Source organism: Schistocerca cancellata, chromosome 9 (assembly GCF_023864275.1).
Source record: "Schistocerca cancellata isolate TAMUIC-IGC-003103 chromosome 9, iqSchCanc2.1, whole genome shotgun sequence".
NCBI lineage: Eukaryota > Metazoa > Arthropoda > Insecta > Orthoptera > Acrididae > Schistocerca > Schistocerca cancellata.
This window is the reverse complement of record NC_064634.1, coordinates 405,347,566-405,372,523: the sequence shown is the minus strand read 5'-3', so window position 1 is coordinate 405,372,523 and position 24,958 is coordinate 405,347,566.

Here is a 24,958-nt window from a genome sequence, read left to right as displayed (position 1 = left end):
AGTTGCCACAGAAAATTATTCTATATGATATTACTGAGTGTAAATACGCAAAATATCTCGAGAAATTGATACGTTTGTTTCCATGATTAGCAATTATAATAAGAGCAAATGTAGCTCAACTTAATTGTTTGAGCTCAGAAGTACGCTCCTTCCAGTTCAGGTTTTCATCAATATGTGCCTCCAAAAATTTATAGTGTCCTATCCTACCTACTGCCTACTGCTAATATATTACATCAATTGCTGGTATTACCGGCCGGGGTGGCCAAGCGGTTAAAGGCGCTACAGTCTGGAACCGCGCGACCGCTACGGTCGCAGGTTCGAATCCTGCCTCGGGCATGGATGTGTGTGATGTCCTTAGGTTAGTTAGGTTTAAGTAGTTCTAAGTTCTAGGGGACTGATGACCTCAGATGTTAAGTCCCATAGTGCTCAGAGCCATTTGAACCATTTGAATTGCTGGTATTATTCTATTTGTTGAACAGAATTGAGTGTAGCGTTTTTCTTTATTTTTCAAAATTTGGAATAGGGGTTGACCCCAAACTGAAGCCTGTGTAACTCTCCTTGTGATGTTTTCTTCCTTGCCCAAGTCCCTTAAATTTTCTACCTTTCCGACATTGTGTAAATTACTCAGCACAACATGTGGCATTCTGTTATGTATGAATCCAACAAGCTGTGTGAAAAGCCATCAGTTCCATAAAACTTGAGATACAAAATACCAACTGGCGATATACTACTGTTTAAGGCTTGTACTGTTTGATGAGTGAATGTACAAATAACACTCTTATCGAGCAACTTTTTTGGAATCCAAACTGTAATATACTAAGTAAATTGTTTCTACTTAAATGTTCGACTAGTTTTGAGTACATTACCTTTTCGAACATTGTGTAAAAAGATGTCAGTAAGGAAATCGGACAGTAATTGTTTAAGTCTATCTTCTCACCTTTCTTATAGAGCGGTTTAATAATGGCATATTATAGCCTGTCTATAAACATTGCCTGTTCCAGTGATGCATTGTGTATATCCCTAAGACATTACTCACTAAGTTGGAATAACTTTTCGGATTTGTCTGAAGTTTCATCAACCCCACAAGAGCTTTTGTTTCACAGAGTTTCTAGACTTTCAGTGAAGGATGTTCCTATTACTTCTAGTTGCTTAAACGTTTGTGGAATTAAATTTTAATATAGTCTCTTGCTTCTTCAACTAAGCCATTTAATCCCACATTTGCTGTCACGCGTAGAATGCGATTGTTAAAAGTACTTGTAACTTGTGCACTAGCAGTCACAGCAATGTCATTTATTTCAATTGTTATGAAATCTTGTACACTGACTGGTTGTCCTGTCTCCTATTTGATAATGTTCCATATAGTTTTGATCTTGTTATCTGCATTATTTATTTCTGTCAGGACATGATATCTCTGGACATCTCAATGACTTTCCTTAAATGATTACAGGTTTTTTTTTCTTAGTATGCACCTAATGTCAGATCTTGACTTACTCTGGCCTGTACATAAATGTCCCACTATTTCTTACATCCTTAGTTGTCAAACGGCTTACTTGTTTCTTAATGGCTCTTTTGGATAATTTTTTGGGAAAGCAGCTTTCAAATACTGACACATATTTACTTTGGAATAAACTGAATTTGACATTAGCATCTCTTCCTACATATATCTCAATCCTATACCACCCCTTTTAGCTTACTCTTAAAGCCTAGTATCCCGTTCTGCATAATAAGCGAAAACGTATCTGGAGACGCATTTGACGTCAGTGAGATACCAACCCCGACTTTCTCCCGCCATACGACCCGACAACCGGAAGCGATGGTCTGGGACGCTATTTCCTTTCATACCAGGAACCTTTCATTGTCATCTGTGGCATCCTTACAGCACTGCGGTACGCCGACCATATTCTCCCCCCCCCCCCCCCCCGCTCCCCCCGAGTTGCTTTGCTGCGTGTCATGGAAAGCCATCCTAGGTTTACATTTCAGCAACATAATGCCCGTCCGGCATCACACGGCGATAATTTCTGCTGCTCGTATTCGTGCTTGGCAAATCCTAACTTGTCGAGCAATATCGCCGGATCTCTCCCAAATAGATAACGTCTGAAGAATTATGGGCAGAGCCCCACAACTAGCTACGGATTTTGACGATTTAACGTGCCAGTTGGTCAGAATTTGGTTCGATATTCCTCAGGAGGGCATTCAACAACTCCGTCACTCAATACCAAATCGAACCGAAACGAATAACTGTTTGCAGAAGGACCAGAGGTGAACCAATACGTTACTGATCTGCTCAATTTGTGAAGCTCTTTCTCTTGAATAAATAATCCAGATTATCTAAAACTATAATAATTTGTTCCTCTGCACATCACATCTACCGAGTTCCGTCCCATTCGGATAATTCCTTCGTGGTGCGTCGCTTTTTTTTTCTTTTAGATGTACACTGAAGAGCCAAAGAAACTGGTACACCTTCCTAATATCGTCTCGGGACCCTCAAGCATGTAGAAGTTCCAGAACACGACGTGACATGGACTCAACTAATGTCTGAATTAGTGCTAGATGAAATTGACACAATGAATCCTGCAGGGCTGTCCATAAATCTGTTAAGAGTACGGGGGGAGGGGGGCGGAGATCTTTTCTAAACAGCACGTTGCAACGCATCCCAGATATGCTTAATAATTTTCATATGTGGGTGTTCAAACTCAGAAGAGTGTTCCTGAAGCCACTCTGTAGCAATTCTGTAAGGGTGGGGTGTTGTATTGTCCTGCTGGAACAGCCCAAGTTCGTCGGAATGCACAATGGACACGAATGGGTGCAAGTGGGGGACAGGACGCTTACGTATGTGTCACCTGTCGGAGTCATACCTAGACGTATAAGGCAACCCATATCACTCTAACTGCACACGCCTCACACCATTACAGATCCTCCGCCAGCTTGAACAGCCCCTCCTGAATTGCAGGGTCCATGGATTTATGAGGTTGTCTCCATACCTGTACACGTTCATCCTCTCGATCCGATCTGAAACGAGACTCGTCCCACTGGGCAACATGTTTACTGTCATCAACAGTCCAGTGTCGGTGATGACGGGCACAGGCGAGGCGTAAACCTTTGTGTCGTGCACTTATCAAGAGCACACGAGCGGACCTTCGGCTCCGAAAGCCCATATCGATGAAGTTTCGTTGAAAGGTTCGCACGCTGACACTTATTGATGGCCCACCATTGAAATCTGCAGCAATTTGCAGAAGCGTTGCACTTTTGCCATGTTGAACGATTCTCTTCAGTCGTCGTTGGTCCCGTTCTTGCAGGATCTTTTTCCAGCCGCAGCGATATCGGACATTTGGTGTTTTACCAGATTCCTGATATTCACGAAACATTTTTGAAATGGTCGTACTGGAAAACCCCCACTTCATCGCTACCTCCAAGATGCTGTGTCCCATCGCTCATAGTCGACGTATGACACAGCATCGTATACGTTTAAACTCACTTAAATCTTGATAACCTGCCATTGTAGCAGCAGTAAGCGATCTAACAACTGCTCCAGACACTTATTTTATACAGGGTGTTACAAAACACTTTCAGGAAACATTCCTCACACACAAATAAAGAAAAGATGTTATGTGGACATGTGTCCGGAAAAGCTTAATTTCCATGTTAGAGCTCATTTTAGTTTCGTTAGTATGTTCTGTACTTCCTCGATTCACCGCCAGTTGGCCCAATTGAAGGAAGGTAATGTTGACTTCGGTGCTTGTGTTGACATGCGACCCATTGCTCTACAGTACTAGCATCAAGCACATCAGTACATAGCGTCAACAGGTTAGTGTTCATCACGAACGTGGTTTTGCAGTCAGTGCAATGTTTACAAATGCGGAGTTGGCAGATGCTCATTTGATGGTTTAGCACGGGGCAATAGCCGTGGTGCAGTACGTTTGTATCGAGACAAATTTCCAGAACGAAGGTGTCCCGACAGGACGACGTTCGAAGTAATTGATCGGCGTCTTAGGGAGCACGGAACATTCCAGCCTATGACTCGCGACTGGGGAAGACCTAGAACGACGAGGACACCTGCAATGGATCAGGCAATTCTTCGTGCAGTTGACGATAACCCTAATGTCAGCGTCAGAGAAGTTGCTGGTGTACAAGATAACGTTGACCACGTCACTGTATGGAGAGTGCTACGGGAGAACCAGTTGTCTCCGTACCATGTACAGCGTGTGTAGGCACTATCAGCAGCTGATTGGCTTCCAGGGGTACACTTCTGTGGATGGTTCATCCAACAATGTGTCAACCCTCATTTCAGTGCAAATGTTCTCTTTACGGATGAGGCTTCATTCCAACGTGATCAAATTGTAAATTTTCACAATCAACATGTGTGGACTGACGAGAATCCGCACGCTATTGTGCAATCACGTCATCAGCACAGAGTTTCTGTGAACGTTTGGACAGGCATTGTTGGTGATGTCTTGATTGGTGATGTTCTTCCACCTACGCTCAATGGAGCACGTTATCATGATTTCATACGGGGTATCTACCTGTGCTGCCAGAACATGTGCCTTTACAAGTACGACACAACATGTGGTTCATGCACGATGGAGCTCCTGCACGTTTCAGTCGAAGTGTTCGTACGCTTCTCAACAACAGATTCGGTGACCGATGGATTGGTAAAGGGGGATCAATTCCATGGCCTCCACGCTCTCCTGACCTCAACCCTTTTGACTTTCATTTATTGGGGCATTTGAAAGCTCTTGCCTACGCAACCCCGGTACCAAATGTAGAGACTCTTCGTGCTCGTATTGTGGACGGCTGTGATACAATACGCCGTTTTCCAGGGCTGCATCAGCGCATCGGGGATTCCATGCGACGGAGGGTGGATGCATGTATCCTCGCTAACGGAGGACATTTTGAACATTTCCTGTAACAAAGTGTTTGAAGTCACGATGGTACGTTCTGTTGCTGTGTGTTTCCATTCCATGATTAATGTGATTTGAAGAGAAGTAATATAATGAGCTCTGACATGGAAAGTAAGCGTTTCCGGACACATGTCCACATAACATATTTGCTATTTTTGTGTGTGAAGAATGTTTCCTGAAAGTTTGGCCGTACCTTTTTGTAACACCCTGTATAGGAATTGCCCACCGCAGCGCCGTATTCTGCCTGTTTACATATCTCTGTACTTGAATACGCATGCCTATATCAGTTTCTTTGGATGTTCAATGTATTTAGGAAAGCCAAAAATGAGTGCTTTTACGCCCACCTACTAAATACATCTGTGACGTTTTGCTTCTACAAATATTATCTGTTAACATTACACGATGGCAGTCGCAAAAAACATCCAGCATTACATTGCCAGACGATGGTTGGGTCTCCAACTCCTTCAGCATTCGTGACTCCACATGTTTCCAATCCTCGATCATCTCCTTTGTCATAGTGATGTAGCCAGTACTCATCTCCTGTAGTCAGATGTCATCTCGATAGCCCAGACACGGCCTTGAGGTACCCTCTACTGTCTCTGCTGAACGGCTGTGACCAGTCGTGCAACCCAGCGGGCGGTCACCTTGCCTTATACAAAATTTAGTGACAGTCTAAGATAATTAGAGCAACTGTTCACCAAAAATCTGACAGTTCCTCCAGAGGGAGACGTAGGATCTCGACCGTATTACAGTGATCGAAGTAGGAAAGCGCGGACTCGGCGGCTGACCGACAGAAACCGGCAGCGGTGCACGGCGATACGGCGCCGTATTTATCTGCCTGCAGGCACGACCGTGAAACCGGGAGTCACGCCACGCGGAGTTTGCCGGTGCTGGCCAGGCGGTCTGTGATCCACCTGCGCATTTATCGCCTTCCCTGTGCAAGCATAGCACTCCTATCGCACGCTGGCCGTTGTGTAGGACTGACTCCCAGATCAAATGTTGCCTCTTCGCTTTCAGGGGCAACTGGAACACATTGCTACATGACGACACATCTTTATGTTAGTTCCTTCTCACATTTGTGAAAGGCACGTGGAAAACACACATTCTTTTCTTTTAATAAATTTAGCCTTTTAGCTTTCATTAAATTAAAATTCATTAAATTGGCCACCCCAGTGCGCGCGTACGGATTAATCGTGAAGCCTTTACAGATGGCGCGGCAATCGAGTCACGTCCTCAACCGCCCGCACACTGCCTCTATGTAATCACAAGCCAGTGGCGATCAGTGAGGCATTTATGTTCCAAGCGGACATTGTACGTAAATATAAGGACGTGACAGAGTGAGAAAAATAGGAGCAATTGTGTTTGGTCATGCCTACAGCCATACGGTGTGTCAAATTGCTCGATTTTCTAGTACTTCGCGGCGGACACTTGACCGTGTCTACAAGCAGCGGTGTAGCAAAAAAATGGTTCAAATGGCTCTGAGCACTATGGGACTTAACTGCTGAGGTCATCAGTCCCCTAGAACTTAGAACTACTTAAACCTAACTAACCTAAGGACATCACACACATCCATGCCCGAGGCAGGATTCGAACCTGCGACCGTAGCAGTCGCGCGGTTCCGGACCGAAGCGCCTAGAAGGCGGTGTAACACACGCGGCGACGAAACACCACGTCGGAATTGTGGTCGGTAAAAGATCCTGACTCAGAGGGACCAGAGACGTTTTTCACGGCTTGTGAATAGAAATCGCTTCCAAACCCAAGAGGGATTGCTACAGGCAATGAAGGAAGATCCATTCCAACATTTCGGAGCTCCGTCCAACAAACATGTGGAGTCTGTCAGCTCGCAAAAGGCCATCGCTCACACAGGATCATAAGACGACAACAGCTGACTGGATGAATACGCGACTGGTTTCCTTATTACTCCCCCAGCTTATTCCATCTCGATTAGCTTTCAAAATCACCTGAATTGAACCTCATAGACAATATGTGGAATATGTTGGAACAACTGGTAAAACGCCGTTATCATCATCCTAGAAACTTGGTGGAACTGTGCGATCAAATCCTCAGCGGGAGGCATAACCTGGATTCAACGTACCTGCACAATCTCGTGGACTCAATCTCTAATCGACTACAGATGGTTATTACGCCCAGGGCCGGAATTTCACTATATTAAATGATGTTTTCAATGACTTCTCTAGAGCTGAGTAATTTTCTTCGGTGAGCTTATTAAACACGTTACATTCTCGATTATGTACAAGAGATTTTCATTGGTGTACATGCAGTGGAAGTTATGCAACGAGTAATGAGATTAATGAGAGCTGCAGTGTAGTAGAGAAATTATTTGAAACGACGAATGGATTACTTCGCCCTGCCACGTGCTTAGGTTCTATTTAGAACTTGTATCGTCCGTCGGCATCCCAGTCGAGTGTAGGATCAGCAAGATTCACCACATCAGCGTAACATATCACGACTGATTCGCTGTTATCCGACACCTGAAACACATTATTTCCGAAATTGCCTCTGGTCTAACATATTCATCGTGCGAGGGATGTACAATGGGTGCGCAACATTTGGTCATGTTTTTGTTGCACTTATTGTTACGATTATAATTTGTTTTAAGTAGCAGGATTTTAGGTATAATTTGTAGCAGCAAACTCGTGTACTGAAGTGCACTGGTCCGTACCAATAATACGGTAGTAATATGTCGAGACCCATATGAACCGTAGGTGCCTACTTGTCAGCTTATTCTCAATTTGTTGTTGAAGAATTCGTGAACATCATGATGGAAGTTGGCTGGAGCTCCATCCTGTTTATTGATGAAGTCCACACTGTCGGTCTTCAGTTGTGGCATGAGCCAGTTTTGCGGCATGTCCAGATACAGATGTTCTGCAACGGTCTTATTGCAGAAGGACAAGGAACCATAAACTTTAACTAGCGAGACTGTGCAGATCACATTAACTGTTGATGAATCCCGAATGTGCTGCACGAAAGCGTGTAGATTCGCACATTTTGCCTGTTTATTGTGCCATTTAAAAAAAATGTTGCTTCATCACTGAAGATAAGTTTCTCACAACACCCATCCTCTTCTATAAGCTGTTGCAACTGTGGCGAAAATTCAAAGTGTCTGACTTTGTCATCGGGAGTCAGGGTTTGTAGCAATTGCAAGCCGTAAGACTTCAGTTTCATTCCTTTACTTAAGATCTTCCAATAAAATTGTGCTATCTTCAGCTCTCTGCTTGCTCTGTTCGTCGAGATCTCTGGGCTACGTACGAAACTCGCCCGCACACGGTCAACCGTTTCTTCACTCAATGTTGGTCGACCTGTTGATTTCCCTTGTAGAGGCATCCTGAAGCTTTAAGCTGTGCCTATGATCGCTGAATGGAACTGACTGTTCCTAAATCTTTGCTGAATTTCGTCCTGAAGTGTTGTTGCACTGTTACGGCAGACTGATGTGGATGCCTTCCAAGCATAACATTCACTTTCTCACACGTGTCAGCAGCTATCACCTTACTTCCTAAATGCTCAATATTGCGTTCTCGTGGCAGAAACCTGAAGTGCCGTTGCACCAATACAAGACTTTTTGAGCTTTCCTGTATGAGTTTTTTGACAAGATGTCGGTTACTGTAGCTACAATGAATTTATGAAATCGCTTCAGTCATTCATAATAGCCTTGTACATATTGTATTTCTGAATAACAAACTCACTGTATAATGTTCCCTCTTACACAAAATGTAAATTGCGTTATTCTCACGTACTTTTGGCGGTCGCACTGAAATACTGAAATGTTAAACTTTTTTTTCTATCTAATCTTGTAATACACTTCATATCAACTTGATATTTGTTGCATGCCACCTATCTGGTATCGTAATTTTACTGGACAATAGCACATATGCTAACATGCAAAAACATAAGCATTTCTTCTGTGCAGCTTACTAACAAAGTCCGCACGTTTTCAAAACGAGTTTTTCCTCTGTTGGCGGTCAATCAGTTTGTCGACGATCACACCTGGAGAGGCCGACTAGCAGATCTACACACAGCCCTGAAAACTGAAAGGAATTACTCACTCTGTTGTGGTTTCGGGCCTTCCGAGGTCGAACACCATTATCCACCCGCCAACAGTGATAAAAACGTTGATGCTTCATTTTTTTTTATTTCTTACGGTAGTATCACACGATCATTTCAAAATGGCGTAACCAGTTTCGAGCAACCAGTAGTTATCTTCAGACTGACAGTAGATAAGAAGAGAAAACAAATAATCATTATAGAAATTATAGTCATCTGGAGCACAATGATCTTTCTGCACGGTGACCACTATCGCGGCTTATCTTGCGCGGCAGTAGAGAAGGCACGCTAATGGGGAGTGCCCAAAGGCAAAAATGGACGCTGGAATGGCACAACATCGCCTTTTCAGACAAGTCTCGTACCTGCGTACAGATTTAGTAGTCATTTGGTGCTCAAAAGGGGAGAAGGTTTGTGGGAGTTTTGAAAACTGGTATTGTTGTAGATTTCGACGTGCTCTTTTCGGATTTTCACTTCACCACTTCCTAACCTCCCGCTCTCCCTCTGCTCCTACCGCCATATTGGCAAATTACCGCCAAAAACAGTTTTTTGGCAATACCTCCTTTCCAGCTCTACGACGAAAATACTTATGTAAAAAATTAACCTAGAGAAAATTTCCCATAATATTAAATATTTTCTTGGTAACCTTTTCTTTGCCACAGGCGTAAAGTGGCGCACCGACTAGGGATTGGGGCGTCCCCTTGCACGGAAGACCTGCTGACAGAGTTCAAATATTCTGCCTGAATCATCAGTAGGTGTCTATCGTTCTGCAGTGTCGTTCGCATTTTTAGAGGCATGATTACTAAGGAAGTGAATTACTTCATCTGTGAAAATCCATTGGAAGGAAGTGACGTGACTGGAGCAAAGAAAAAATGATTGGAGACATTTTGTAAGTGAAGTGTTCAAAGAAAGGACAAGAAGAGCATCTCTTGGACGAACTGAGATCGATAGTGGTTCCCGATGTATGTCTGAATATAATAATGAGAAATTAATCCTTAACCGGCTTCAGCCACCCAGTGGCCTTCTTCAGAAAGCTTATTGGCAGTACATTCTTTGTTAAAATTAATGTGATTGCAGATCCTGAGAGCCTTCAATTTCGTGTTCCCTGTAGAAATAGATGGTTCTTTGCGTCTGCCTTAACGTTAAGTTTAGTATTTTATCCAACTTCAACAATTGTATTTGTATTCATTGAAATAAAGAGCGGCCAGTTGCACAAAAATTTTATTTACTTAACGGAGTAGGTATTAAAATCCATGGAGAAGAAATAAAAACTTCGAGGTTCGCCGATGACATTGTAATTCTGTCAGAGACAGCAAAGGACTTGGAAGAGCAGTTGAACGGAATGGACAGTGTCTTGAAAGGAGGGTATAAGATGAACGTCAGCAAAAGCAAAACGAGGATAATGGAATGTAGTCGAGTTAACTAGGGTGATGCTGAGGGAATTAGATTAAGGGATGACACACTTATAGTAGTAAAGGAGTTTTCCTATTTGGGGAGCAAAATAACTGATGATGATCGAAGTAGAGAGGATATACAGGGTGTTTCAAAAATGACCGGTATATTTGAAACGGCAATAAAAACTAAACGAGCAGCGATAGAAATACACCGTTTGTTGCAATATACTTGGGACAACAGTACATTTTCAGGCGGACAAACTTTCGAAATTATAGTAGTTACAATTTTCAACAACAGATGGCGCTGCAAGTGATGTGAAAGATATAGAAGACAACGCAGTCTGTGGGTGCGCCATTCTGTATGTCGTCTTTCTGCTGTAAGCGTGTGCTGTTCACAAAGTGCAAGTGTGCTGTAGACAACATGGTTTATTCCTTAGAACAGAGGATTTTTCTGGTGTTGGAATTCCACCGCCTAGAACACAGTGTTGTTGCAACAAGATGAAGTTTTCAATGGAGCTTTAATGTAACCAAAGGACCGAAAAGCGATACAATAAAGGATCTGTTTGAAAAATTTCAACGGACTGGGAACATGACGGATGAACGTGCTGGAAAGGTAGGGTGACCGCGTACGGCAACCACAGAGGGCAACGTGCAGCTAGTGCAGCAGGTGATCCAACAGCGGCCTCGGGTTTCCGTTCGCCGTGTTGCAGCTGCGGTCCAAATGACGCCAACGTCCACGTATCGTCTCATGCGCCAGAGTTTACACCTCTATCCATACAACATTCAAACGCGGCAACCCCTCAGCGCCGCTACAATTGCTGCACGAGAGACATTCGCTAACGATATAGTGCACAGGATTGATGACGGCGATATGCATGTGGGCAGCATTTGGTTTACTGACGAAGCTTATTTTTACCTGGACGGCTTCGTCAATAAACAGAACTGGCGCATATGGGGAACCGAAAAGCCCCATGTTGCAGTCCCATCGTCCCTGCACCCTCAAAAAGTACTGGTCTGGGCCGCCATTTCTTCCAAAGGAATCATTGGCCCATTTTTCAGATCCGAAACGATTACTGCATCACACTATCTGGACATTCTTCGTGAATTTGTGGCGGTACAAACTGCCGTAGACGACACTGCGAACACCTCGTGGTTTATGCAAGATGGTGCCCGGCCACATCGCACGGCCGACGTCATTAATTTCCTGAATGAATATTTCGATGATCGTGTGATTGCTTTGGGCTATCCGAAACATACAGGAGGCGGCGTGGATTGGCCTCCCTATTCACCAGACATGAACCCCTGTGACTTCTTTCTGTGGGGACACTTGAAAGACCAGGTGTACCGCCAGAATCCAGAAACAATTGAACAGCTGAAGCAGTACATCTCATCTGCATGTGAAGCCATTCCGCCAGACACGTTGTCAAAGGTTTCGGGTAATTTCATTCAGAGACCACGCCATATTATTGCTACGCATGGTGGATATGTGGAAAATATCGTACTATAGAGTTTCCCAGACCGCAGCGCCATCTGCTGTTGAAAATTGTAACTACTGTAATTTCGAAAGATTGTCTGCCTGAAAATGTACTGTTGTCCCAAGCATATTGCAACAAACGGTGTATTTCTATCGCTGCTCGTTTAGTTTTTATTGCCGTTTCAAATATACCGGTCATTTTTGAAACACCCTGTAAAATGTAGACTGGCAATGGCAAAGAAAGCGTTTGTGAAGAAGAAAAATTTGTTAACATCGAGTATAGCTCTAAATGTCAGGAAGTCGTTTCTGAAAGTATTTGTATGGAGTGTAGCCATGTATGGAAGTGAAACGTGGACGATAAATAGTTTAGACAAGAAGAGAATCGAAGCTTTCGACATGTGGTGCTACAGAAGAATGCTGAAGATTAGGTGGGTAGATCACATAACTAATGAGGAGGTATTGAATAGAATTGGGGAGAAGAGGAGCTTGTGGCACAACTTGACGAGAGGAAGGGATCAGTTGGTAGGACATGTTCTGAGACATCGAGGGATCACCAATTTAGTATTAGAGGGCAGCTTGGAGGGTAAAAGTCGTAGAGGGAGACCAAGAGATGAATACACTAAGCAGATTCAGAAGGATGTAGGCTGCAGTAGGTACTGTGAGATGAAGAAGCTTGCACAAGATAGAGTAGCATGGAGAGCTGCATCAAACCAGTCTCAGGACTGCAGACCACAACAACAACAACCGGTTTCAGTTACCATCCACAACTGAGATAACAGCAGATTTTGTAATGATCGTAATACTCTGTACAGCGTGCGTAAATTATGGATGAAAAAAGCATTTCAGAACTTGTTGGAGTTCGTAATGATGATTGTGGTAGAGCGACTGTTGAGTCTTCGCATTCGATGCACAGTACCGTATCATAACAGAACATGGTGCCGAGCACTACCGCCTGGAGGAACTCAAGGAAGAATTCCATTTGAAAACGAGGTCGATACTGCAATGCAACTATAGAAACACGTATTTCACAAACTCAGCATACAGGCGCGGGTGGTAGCCACGTGGTCTACAGCGCCTTGTCACGGTTCGCCCGGCTCCCTCCGTCAAAGTTTCGAGTCCTTCCTCGGGCATGGGTGTGTGTGTGTGTGTGTGTTGTCCTTAGCGTAAGTTAGTTTAAGTTAGATTAAGATGTGTGTAAGCCTAGGGTCCGATGACCTCAGCAGTTTTGTCCCATAAGAACTTACTACAAATTTCCAATTTCCTCAGCAAATAAAAATGAATTTACTATTGCATCACTATCACAGACAGAAGCAGCAGCACGACGAAATTCGTTCCGAACCTATCACTAGGTTCAGCAATGTTATGGAGTTGAACAAAATGTCGAGCAGTGGGGGATGGAATCAAAGCAAAAATGGACTAATGTTTGTCATCATGCTCGAACCCCAGATCCGGAAACCTTCTGAAAACGTATTACTTGCAAATGCAGAAAGGGACATCAGGGAATCTACGAATGCAGAAAGGCTGAATTCAAAAGCTTGTTATTTGCACGAACAGCAGTGATATCTGTGGTAATTCGCAAGTTCCACTACAAGATTGCGACGAAGCGGAAGAAACAGAGATAGTTCTCATTGCAAACGTGTGACTAAATCGAGGAAAAGAAGGATTGCAACGAGTCTGATAATCCTATCGCGCATAACGTGAAAGATTTTCTAATTGTGACGTTTCACTCGGTACTGAAGACGATGAGCTCACACAACCGGGTCCATCAAGGATAGGGAAGTGAAGGAGAATGTGCTAAATTTTGCAGTAGTGTATGACACAGGGATTAGGCCTACGGAGGATACTATAAAATGCGTGCTGGGTGCCACTTTGCAAATATGGCGGCTCAAGGGGAAAGATATGAGGTGGCAAAGTAAGACTTCGAGAAAAACACGTCGACTTTTATAAAAATACCAGTTTTTTAAAGTTCCTGGAAACTTCCTGGTAAACTACCTAATGACTGAACTAATAAGCAGCATGCAATGACATATCTGTCATGTTAGGTCAGTTCGACTCGTTATCCAGCTGGGTCAGAACCAGAGGCGCCGCCGGCCGGAGTGACCGAGCGGTTCTAGACGCTACAGTCTGGAACCGCGTGACCGCTACGGTCGCAGGTTTGAATCCTGCCTCGGGCATGGCTGTGTGTGATGTCCTTAGGTTAGTTAAGTCATTTTTGAACCAGAGGCGGCCACTGTGTGTGGTAAATATGGCGCCTTATGTATACCAAAATCACCTAAATTTTAAACATATGTTCTTATTACTATAATAATTCACACAGTAAGTAAAATTTTGTTATTTACTTTCCTTTCTCGAGTTGAAATTGTAATCAGTAGCACTGTAGAATTCTGAGATACGAGGAGACTTCATAAATTAAGCTCTACGGTATTGTGGCTGACCAAGAATCTTTTACTGAATGCTGTTCTACACTTCAAAGTGACACGATTTTTCAAGGTAGATACATACTCTCCGTAAACAGCGCTCAGAACCTTCTACCACTCTTTCATTCAGGTCCTCGACGATAAACATTCGATTCTTGGTCGCGGATCCATTCGAGAACCGCGGTGTGCAAGTGCTCATCGTCGGAAGATCTGTGGTTGCTGAGAATCTGATCCTTGATTTCCTGGATATTTTTGTCTGTAGCCGACGTCGCTGGCCTTCGTTCCCGAACAGCATTACTCACGGTTGTGCGGTAGAGATCAGAAGCGGATGGAGTTCGAATTAATGTTCGGGTTGCATACTTCACAATTCAAGGCGCTGCTGTTACATCAGTGCAAACGGACTTCATTCATTACTGCGGTAGTTCCGCGAGTAGATGAGTCTGGGAGCTGTGGCTCTGCGGTCGCTTCACATTCGTCGACTCGTTCTTTCTTACTGAAGCAAGCAGGAGTGTAAGGCTAGCCATATCTTACTGTTAGTAGGAAAGATAAGTACACGATCTTGCTGCTGTAAAATAGCACTGACAAGGTGACATGACTGTCGTGGTCAGGTGGCTTTCAAGGAAGTTGTGGTTTGTGAGACAGTGTAGGAAATTAGACGAAAATTAAATGAATCAAAGTACACAATGGAAAGAAATGTGTTCCATTACAGGATGAGTGATATCTGGAATAAGTTTCACGCGCTATAGTCCACGCGTCACACGAAAAACAAGCAAATTTCGTCCACAGCAAACAAAATGCTTGTATTCTTGTTTATTCCACCTCCACGGTGAGAAAACACATGCGCTGCTTCAAACGTAAAGTGCACACGGAGCAACGTCGCTGTTATAGCCCGGCGACAAAAAAGCGCGCTGTTTCTGTACTCATTTGGTCCTGGCAACTTGCATTTATGGACTAACAGTGACGTGTGTAACATATGACTCATTTATGTAATTTATTTCAATAATTAATATCACCATTTAGAGATTGCACGTCATCCTCATGTCATGTTTTCTGGTACTCTAGCTACAGACTCGGTAACGGCTCTAAAAAGTGTAAATGTTAACGTAATTGTAAGGCATTCCCTAAATAGACATTAAATATTGTAATAAATATACACTATTCATAGAAAAAACAGAACGACATTCACTGCTAACCGATCATTCGTTGCATTGATATACAGGGTGTAAATTTTAAGTTGACAGACCAGAATAACTCGAAATATAAGCTTCACGCGAAAAATGTGTAGAATCCAAAGTTGATTATTTTCGATGGGGACATCTGCTGGTGCTAAAATTAGCACGCCACCCCAGCCCCCTGGGGGTGGGGCGGGACGAAACTTTAAAATTTCAAATGGAAACTCCCAATTTTTATTGCAGAATCCCATCCTACATGAAAAACTACGTACATTTTGTCTTAAACATTTGTTTTGATTCTTGGTAGATGGTGCTGTAATTCAAGAAAATCCATGTTCTCATTTTTGCATGGAAAATGGTTACGGATAAATAGAAAATACTTATTTACTTCGTAAATTTTGATTCGTTAAAACTAAAACTATCTCTCTCTCTGCACAGGGTAGGGTTTGAGAGAGAGGAATTAGAGTTTTACAAATGTTGGCCCAACTATTAATTTTTTCCGCAGATTCGGATACGTTTTACAAATGTTGACAAAAATATTTGGGTTAGTCTTTTCCTCAGTTAGTCTTTTACTTTGTTTACTCTGTGAATTAATGAGTTCACTCGTTAGTAAGTAGGATATCTGGTTAGTTGGTTAACTAGTCAGATGATTTGTTTGATAATTAAAAGTCGTATGGCCTCATGACCATGAAACAAACAAAACTTATACGAATCTGCGGAAAAAATTAATATTTGGGTCAACACTTGTAAAACTCTAATTTCTCTCTCTCAAATCCTACCCGATGGGGAGAGAGGGAGAGTTTTAGTTTTAACGAATCAAAATTTATGAAGTAAATAAGTATTTTCTATTTATCCGTAACCATTTTCAACGAAAAAATGAGAACATGGATTTTCTTGAATTACAGCGCCAACTACCAAGAATCAAAACAAATGTTTAAGACAAAATGTACGTAGTTTTTATGTAGAATCTGATTCTGCAAAAAAAAATGGAGGTTCCCATTTGAGATTTTAAAGTTTCGTCCAGCCCCACCTCCAGGGGGCTGGGGTGGCGGGCTAATTTTAGCACCAGCAGATGAACCCCTCGAAAATAATCAACTTTGGATTCTACACGTTTTTTCGTGTGAAGCTTATTTTTCGAGTTATTCTGCTTTGTCAACTTAAAATTTACATCCTGTATAACTTGCTCCTTATTTTGGCAGGGCGGATATTTCGTAACTTTTCAACTTCCACTTGCGAATGACTATAAAGCAGAAATCTTTATTTCGTGAAATAAATGAATAGTAATTTGCAGTTTAAAAAAAGCACTCCATCTTCAGACCACGAGTGGCCTACCGGGACCATCCGACCGCCGTGTTATCCTCAGTGGAGGATGCGTATAGGAGGGGTATGGGGTCAGCACACCGCTCTCCGGTCGTTATGGTGCTATTCTAAACCGAAGCCGCTACTATTCGGTCGAGTAGCTCCCCAAGTGGCATCACGAGGCTGAGTACACACCGAAAAATGGCAACAGCGCATGGCGGCCTGGATGGTCACCCATCCAAGTGCCGACCACGCTCGACAGCGCTTAACTTCGGTGATCTCGCGGGAACCGGTGTATCCACTGCGGCACGGTCGTTGCCAAGTTCCGGTTTAATGGTGGAAACTTCTTTCAAAATAATAGCGAATGTAGCAGGAATGCCGCAAGTCCGCTGTTATGTGTGGGGAACTTGTCTACTCGCCCTCATTTCTGAGTGAGTCGACACTACATGTACCCGACAATACACTCAGGTGACGAGTGGGCTGAGGCGGACACTCAGGAGTCGTCTACGGGAACACGGAGACGGCGAGCTACGAGATGACATTACAGGACTCGCTGACGAGTTTAAAGCGAGTATAAGAAGCTCTTTTCTGATCTCTGCCGTGCGGCGCTGCTCAAATTGACATCATTTGTCTATAGCTCGACGAAACATTGTATTTGGCTCATATATCACCAGAATTTCACGGAAAGTATATGTGAAATTTTGACATTTTGCAACACAAAATCGTACTCTAAGATTTGGGGTAAGTTGCAGCGCCATTTCAGTCGCACACTGTTAACCATATGGAGGTCGCACTGTTTCTTCAACAAACCCAGAACGTGTACTATCTTCTCACAGGGCGCCGCTCCCGTTGTGCAAGAGTTTTGCAGTGGGAATACATACGTTACTTTTAGAAGTCCCCTCGCATAAGCCGTTCGTAGCGTAGCGTACTAAGAACGAAGTTTTCAGTGGCGTATTTACGGAAGCAGTCTCTTTCGTAAAAAAAGAGAAGACAGGGACAATAAGACATTTTCCTGCGACACCGCAAGCCTCATTCCTGGTTCCGCCTGAGGTGAGAATCGGCGTGTCACGGGTTCCTGCCGGACTGTCTTCCAGAATGCCTGCAGAGCGGTCGGTTTGTCTCGCGTGAGACAATCCTGGTGAGATTACGCAAAGCCCAGCTTCCACTGCAGTGACTTTCTTTTCTTTTTCTTTTTTAAGTTTAGAGTGGTACGAAGCACGTTTGCAGCCACGGCTGTACTAGAAACCGCACGTTCCAGCTGCGGAGAAACCAAGGCGATCGCGGAATCAAAAAAAGAGGAGAAGCCGAACTCTGATATAACTGCTTTCACCGGTGGTGTGCCCACCCCACGGACGGCGCAAAACCGCGGGGAGGCTGCGGCGGAGACGAAAAACCGGGCAGGCGGTTCCTGCCGCCGAGTCGCCCCGGGACTGCAGCGCAAAAAACCCGCGGGATGCCCACCGTGCTTTCTTCCTCGCAGATATGAGTGACTGCTCGAGAAAGCAGACCCGAGCCTCGCCGACTCATCGGCCACCGCGACCATTTCTATGCAAACTACTGGGCGGCAACTTTAAGGCTCCTCAAATTTCCGAACACGATTTTTTTTTTAACATCTGCTCTTTCTCTTTGTTACATGAAACTCGTCGCATGGTACTTACACTGTGCAAGGTGTCAGTTCAAGGAAAGTTATGTGAGCTTTAGATTTTCATTGGATGTGTCACATATCATATTTGTACAAGGTGTATAACTTTGTTCCCGCCGTTTGCCGATAGGTGGCGACAACGGTAAGTAGCGGTCGAAAGAAACAAATCGCAGACGTCAGGCATTTAGCTTGGACATCGGTCAACATAACCTCATTCAAACATTAGTCGATTTGTGTCTACATGATAAAGTTGTTCTTGATTGAAAATGTCAGTTTACGAGCCTAAGTCTCGTCATTTGTGGGAGGTGTTACTGTTTTGTTCCAGTATGAAGAAAGCAGCGGCTGAGTCTCATCGAATGCTCCCAAGTACGTATGGTAAGGACTCTGTTAGTGAAAGAACTTGTCGTGAGTGGTTTCAACGCTTCAGGAACGGTGATTTTAACGTCGTAGACCGGCACATTGGTGGAAGAGAGGATGTTTTCGAAGATGCAGAATTGGAGACATTGCTGAGTGAAGACTCGCGTCAAACTCAAGAAGAATTGGCACGATTAGTGGGAGTGACACAGCAAGCCATTTGAAAACGTCTCAAGACTATGGGCATGATTCAGAAAGAAGGAACTTGGGTCCCGTGTGAGCTGGAACCGAGAGTCTTTGAACGGCGTTTGTGTGTTTGTGAACAGTTGTTTCAGAGGCAAAAACGGAAGAGATTTCTGCGTCTCACTGTGACGGGGGACGAAAAAAGGGGTCATTACGATAACACTAAACGCAAAATATCATGGTGATATCCTGGCCATGCTTCCACGTCGACCGCCAAACCGAATATTCACGGCTCCAAGATCGTGCTCTGCATTTGGTGGGAAACCACGGAAGAGGTGACACAATTACAATTTTCATAGCAATTCAAACAGTGCACAACAACCAAGTAATCGTATGAATGTACCAGACACAAGATTTCATCCGCCACCTACCGCTAATAATCAAAACCGTAGAACCGTACAGCTCATAGAAAACACACAACACTCCCCCACAGAAAATGAAATGTCAGAACATTTATGACTAGACATAGCCTGTGATGAATCTCTAATTGACGACACTATGGATAGGGACAGAGAAAAGATAACGATAGAGAATTCCATTACATTCGACGACGTGAGAGACACATTGTTACATGAAAAACCGATCATACAGAAAACTATATGCCACTCAATAATCCAGATAAATTTAAAGTCACAAAATATTTTAGCAGTAATTGATTCAGGCTCACCAATGTACGTAATTAACGAAAACACATTTAACAGATGCAATAGCAATAATGATTACCCAGCATTCCCATTACACAAAACTAAATTAAGAGAGCATTTCCAAGAAAAAGCATTGAAGTCAAAAGACAGACACAATTAACGTTTGTTTTTGCAGGGCAAATTTTCCACAGCAATTGTTGGATAGTTCCACATTTAACAACTGATATAATATTAGGAATGAATTTTCTCGTACAGTATGACGCAAAGATTGACTTTAAATCGTCATACCTAACATTACAGAAGGAAGACAGTGTAGTGGTAGTGAGATTTCAAAACACAGTATCCTCAGAAGAACAAAATATGCACAGGATCGAGATTACTGCAGATTCTAAGGATAACAATTGTTATCTCACATTGTACACGAATACACATAATAACGACATGGCAGAGGAACAGGAGTATAATGTATTAGAGACTATTACACGCAGGGTTGGAGACAGTATAGCAAAAGACGACACAGAGCGCACAGAATTAGAAAATATTCTTGTGAAACATAAAACAGTTTTTAACAATGTTCCAGGAACGATGACAGGATTTATGTACGAATTTCAGGTGAAACCACACGAGACTTTCAAAGCAAAACACTGTCCAATCCCGCATATACACACAGAAGCAGTTAAGAAAGAGTTATGAGCAATGTTTGTTCAGGGTATAATTGAACCAGCAGCAAGCCAATATATAAATCCATTACACATCGTTGAAAAGAAGGATGAATCACTCCGTTTAGTTTTAGATTCACGTGAGGTTAATAAAATAATCATTACAGAAACTGACCGACCACAGACGTTAGAAGAGTTACTGAAAATGTTTCATGGCACCTCTATATATACCACCCTCGACCTCAAATCAGGATTTTGGCAAATCCAGTTGCATCCAAATTGCCGAAAGTATACGGCATTCCTTTGCTTTGGTGAATGTTTCCAGTTTTGTAAAATTCCGTTTGGACTAACGATTTCGTCTGCAGCCATTATACGAGGCATGAATACAATTCTCCCACAGGATCTTAAAAACAAAATTATTAGATATGAAGATGACATTCTAATCGCAGCAGAAAACTGGGAACAGCACAACCACACCCTTCAACAATTACTGAATACATTCGAGCAGAACGGTGTAACTATAAACCTCCGTAAATCTGAATTTGGAAAAGCCTCAATACAATTTCTAGGTCATATCATTTCACAAACAGGTATTGCACCAGACTCCGACAAATTCCAAGCATTGAAGGATATCGACGTGCCAACAAATAAGAAGGAACTTCGGAGCTTTTTAGGCCTTATTAATTATTTTAGAAAATTCATTCATTAGAAAGCATGAGACACACCCTTGCTATACCAGCTCACAAGTAAAAACAGAATTTGGTTATGGAATGAAGACGCTGAAGCTGAATTCGAGAATTTGAAAGAAGCGTTACTAACGGCACCTTTGTTATCACATCCTGACCCAACACAAAACTCTTCCATTGCAACAGATAGTTCAACTACAGCACTAGGGGTACATATTTTCCAGGAAGTAGAGGAGGACGGTAAGACAATCGTTAAACATATTGCGTTTGCAAGCAGGATACTTTCTCCAGCAGAGCGCAATTACCCTGTAACAGAATTAGAGACGCTATGCGTAGTATGGGCATTTAAGAGATTCCGTCATTATCTATATGGAAGACACACCACAGTGTATACCGAGCAATCCAGTTTTCATTATCAGCAAAACTCACGCATGATAGATTAAGCCGTTGGAAATTATATCTACAAGAATTCGACTTTACTATTGTACACATTACAGGCACGCAGAATATTGTTGCCGACGCACTATCGAGATCTATTCACCATAAACGACTAGAGAAAAAAAAACCTTCTGCCACAACAACCATAGTATTATGTATATCAAACAAGTAGCTTTCGAAAACTTTATATCATTAGCATTACAGGACGTAGAGAGAGAACAGCAGAAAGATGAAACACTAAAAGAAATTGTAACGCTTTGGCGACACAAGAGCAACGCAAAAATCAGACATAATTACACTATACATCAAAATATTTTGTTTATTCGCTCGTACCCAGACGGCAACAATTGGCTTTTATGCATTCCAGAAGGGATCAGAAACAAATTGATATGGTATATGCACCTAAGCTATGCACATTACGGAGCTAGGAAATGCTTTCTAATTCTTCGACAAAATTGTCACTTCAACAATATGGAAAAACACATTCGCAAAGTTATACCATCCTGCAAGATACGTCAGAAAGCTAAATCATCTACTGTATCACATATTCCACCACTGTATCCCGTCATACCGGTTAAGTTAAGACACATGGCAGCAGTAGATCTTTTCGGTCAAATCCCCAGAACAAGTGAGGGCTATAGTTATATTCTAGCAGGCGTAAAAGTGACATCCAAATTTGTAACATTTTCTCCACTAAGGAAAGCAACAGCTAGATCAGAATCAAGAGCATTTGTAAGAGATTTTCTATCAATAGTAAGACATGTACAGAAGGTTATTTCAGATAACGGACCGCAGTTTAGGTCAGACATATGGAAACAAATGTTAGAAAGTAAGAACATAACACCAATTTACATATCGAGATATCACAGTTCATCTAACCCGTCAGAAAGAATAATGAAAGAGATCGGGAAACTTTGTAGAATTTATTGCCACAGAAAGCATACAACATGGGACGAATACATTTCACAGTTTCAGGAAGTAATAAATGCAATACCTTGTGAGTCAACAATGCTCTCACCAACTGTAACACTGACGAATAAAGACCCACTGAATAAACTTACTGAAATAATTACTTTTCCAAAGAAGCGTAGACTTCGTCATTGTGAGATAATAGACATGGCACAAGCGAACATTAAACGAGCTGCAGATCGTCGGAAGAGACAGCAGAAGCTGGTAAGTAGATTACGCAAGTACGAGATTGGCGATAAGGTACTAGTCCGTACCCATTATCTGTCACATAAAGGGAAGAACCGATGCAAAAATTTTGAACTTATATATGCAGGACCGTGCAGAATTCGAAATACTCTGCACGCCAATGTAGTACACATTGAGACACGCAGAAGAAGAAAAAAATCGAGGGGAAACCATCATATGTCAAACATAAAGAAATTCTTAAAATAGAAAAACCTTCTTACAGGGATACATATAGGCAGAGTATAACAATGAGCTTCTTGACACATTCCAGCAAGCCCGAACACCGTGAGCTACTAATGGGTTATTTACGGGCACAACAGGTCACCTCGATTCGACCGCAGATGAATACACTGAACATTAATAGCGGTCTTAGAAGCGTTCTCGCAGGACATTTATTTCACATTATGTAAGGTAAGTGAAGCAATTAACAGGACTACTTTAAATGTAAATGTATAACACGTACAAATGATTTTCATGTAGTAGTAGCAGTTAGATGCATTCTTTAACCCGTGCACGCAGCATTGTTGTCATAGTTCACCAAAATAAACGAAGTTTTAATTATAATATAAGTATTGAATATGGAGAATGTGGATAAATGCTTTACAGGTCATGCCGAGAGCTGACGCGATTTTCCAGATGCAGAGAGATGTTGAAGTCATGCCGTGCGCTGACGATTATTAACCATGAATATTTTGTTATAGGTAATACAGAGAGATATTGAAGTCATGCCGTGCGCTGATGATTATTAACAATGAATATTTTATTATAGGATATGCAGAGAGATGACACGAGGTACAAAGGAGAGAGGAGAATGAAGATGTTAGTATGTAAGGAATATAATTTAGTAATGGTTTCTTCTGATAACAGGTGACACAGCGCAGCGCAGCACTACGGATGGAGAAACCACATTAAATTGCTTACTATATGTACTTTGCTATTCGAAAATTTTTTTCTGCACTGAACATCATATCTTTTACATCAGATACATACATAGGAAAAACAGATCACACCAAATGTCAGCAACCCGATTCGCACTCTACGTAAAATACAAATGTTTTCTCTTAAATAACAATGACGATGTGTGCTACACAAACAAATATATAGTCGACTGACAATATGACTCGTAACTGACGACCACATTATCGAACATACTGAAGTCACAGAAAGTGACATAGTTTGTCAAAATGTACTTTCATATTTCAGAAACTGTGAATTCACAACATGTGAAGTAATATAACAGTCTCTTTATGTAATTATTAATATGAGCACCAGATTATGATTTATTTAGAGTCACAGAAAGTGACATAGTTTGTATAAAGGTACTGGTATATTTTACTTAAAATGTTGATCCCTAAATGTACAACTAAATTCGACTTACAGAAATATTTGTTTATGTTATTGACTGTTACGTAATGTAATATGTATTGCAGGCTGAATTCACTACAGATGGAAAATGTGTTTTTATGTAATTGTTTAAAGCTATAAACTTTTTCTACAGTCACTCAAGGTGACATATTTTGTCCTTTTAAACGTAAAATAAGAATGCAGTAAAGATAATTTTTATGAGCACAGAGGAAAGAGATGATGTAAAATTTGGTAATAACGGTATCAACCATATCCGTGAACCTTTTGACAAAATGATTATACCTGTACCTTCTTAATTCCTGTGCATCCCCATGGTTATGGAGCACAAACAAAGTGAGTAGTGATCCACGTTACTTCAATCTACGATGTTTTCTATGAGGTGTCGACATACCAAAATGCACACCACAGTCATGATGTACACACCATCACTACTAATAGACAATTGGAGTTGGAACTTGTGCCTGATGTAGCTGCAGCAACTCAGACAATTCGACGGTTAACTTAGTGTTTGGTTACACTAAAACTATGAATCAAAGAGACGACGGAATCACATAGCGAAACCTGGTGTTGTGCTATGTGAGGGAAAGAAACGGACTTTTGAGTGCAATCACAGACAGTTGCCAATGCTTTGACCACGCTATCCATTTTCTTTTTTTCCCTTCCTTGAATATGGTACTAATAGATGCCAATTTATAATGAAACATAAACTATGTTCTAATTTTTGCCATCCATTACTATTAGAAATATAAATAACTTTTATTACCTGATGTGCACTTCTGACTTACTGGCTCATATTATTTGTATATTTTGATGTATACTCTTTTGAATATTCTCTTTGTTAGACTTAGGAAAACAAATTCTTATGACAGTAAATGTATGTGCTTTGTTGAAAGAAATATTCTATTATTAACTTACTTATTACTACACATATTTCTATTATCAAATTTTCTCCTTATGTCAAGTCCAAATGACTTAATGACGTAGGAAAATTTTAAGGAAATCCAATGGATGGTTATGTAA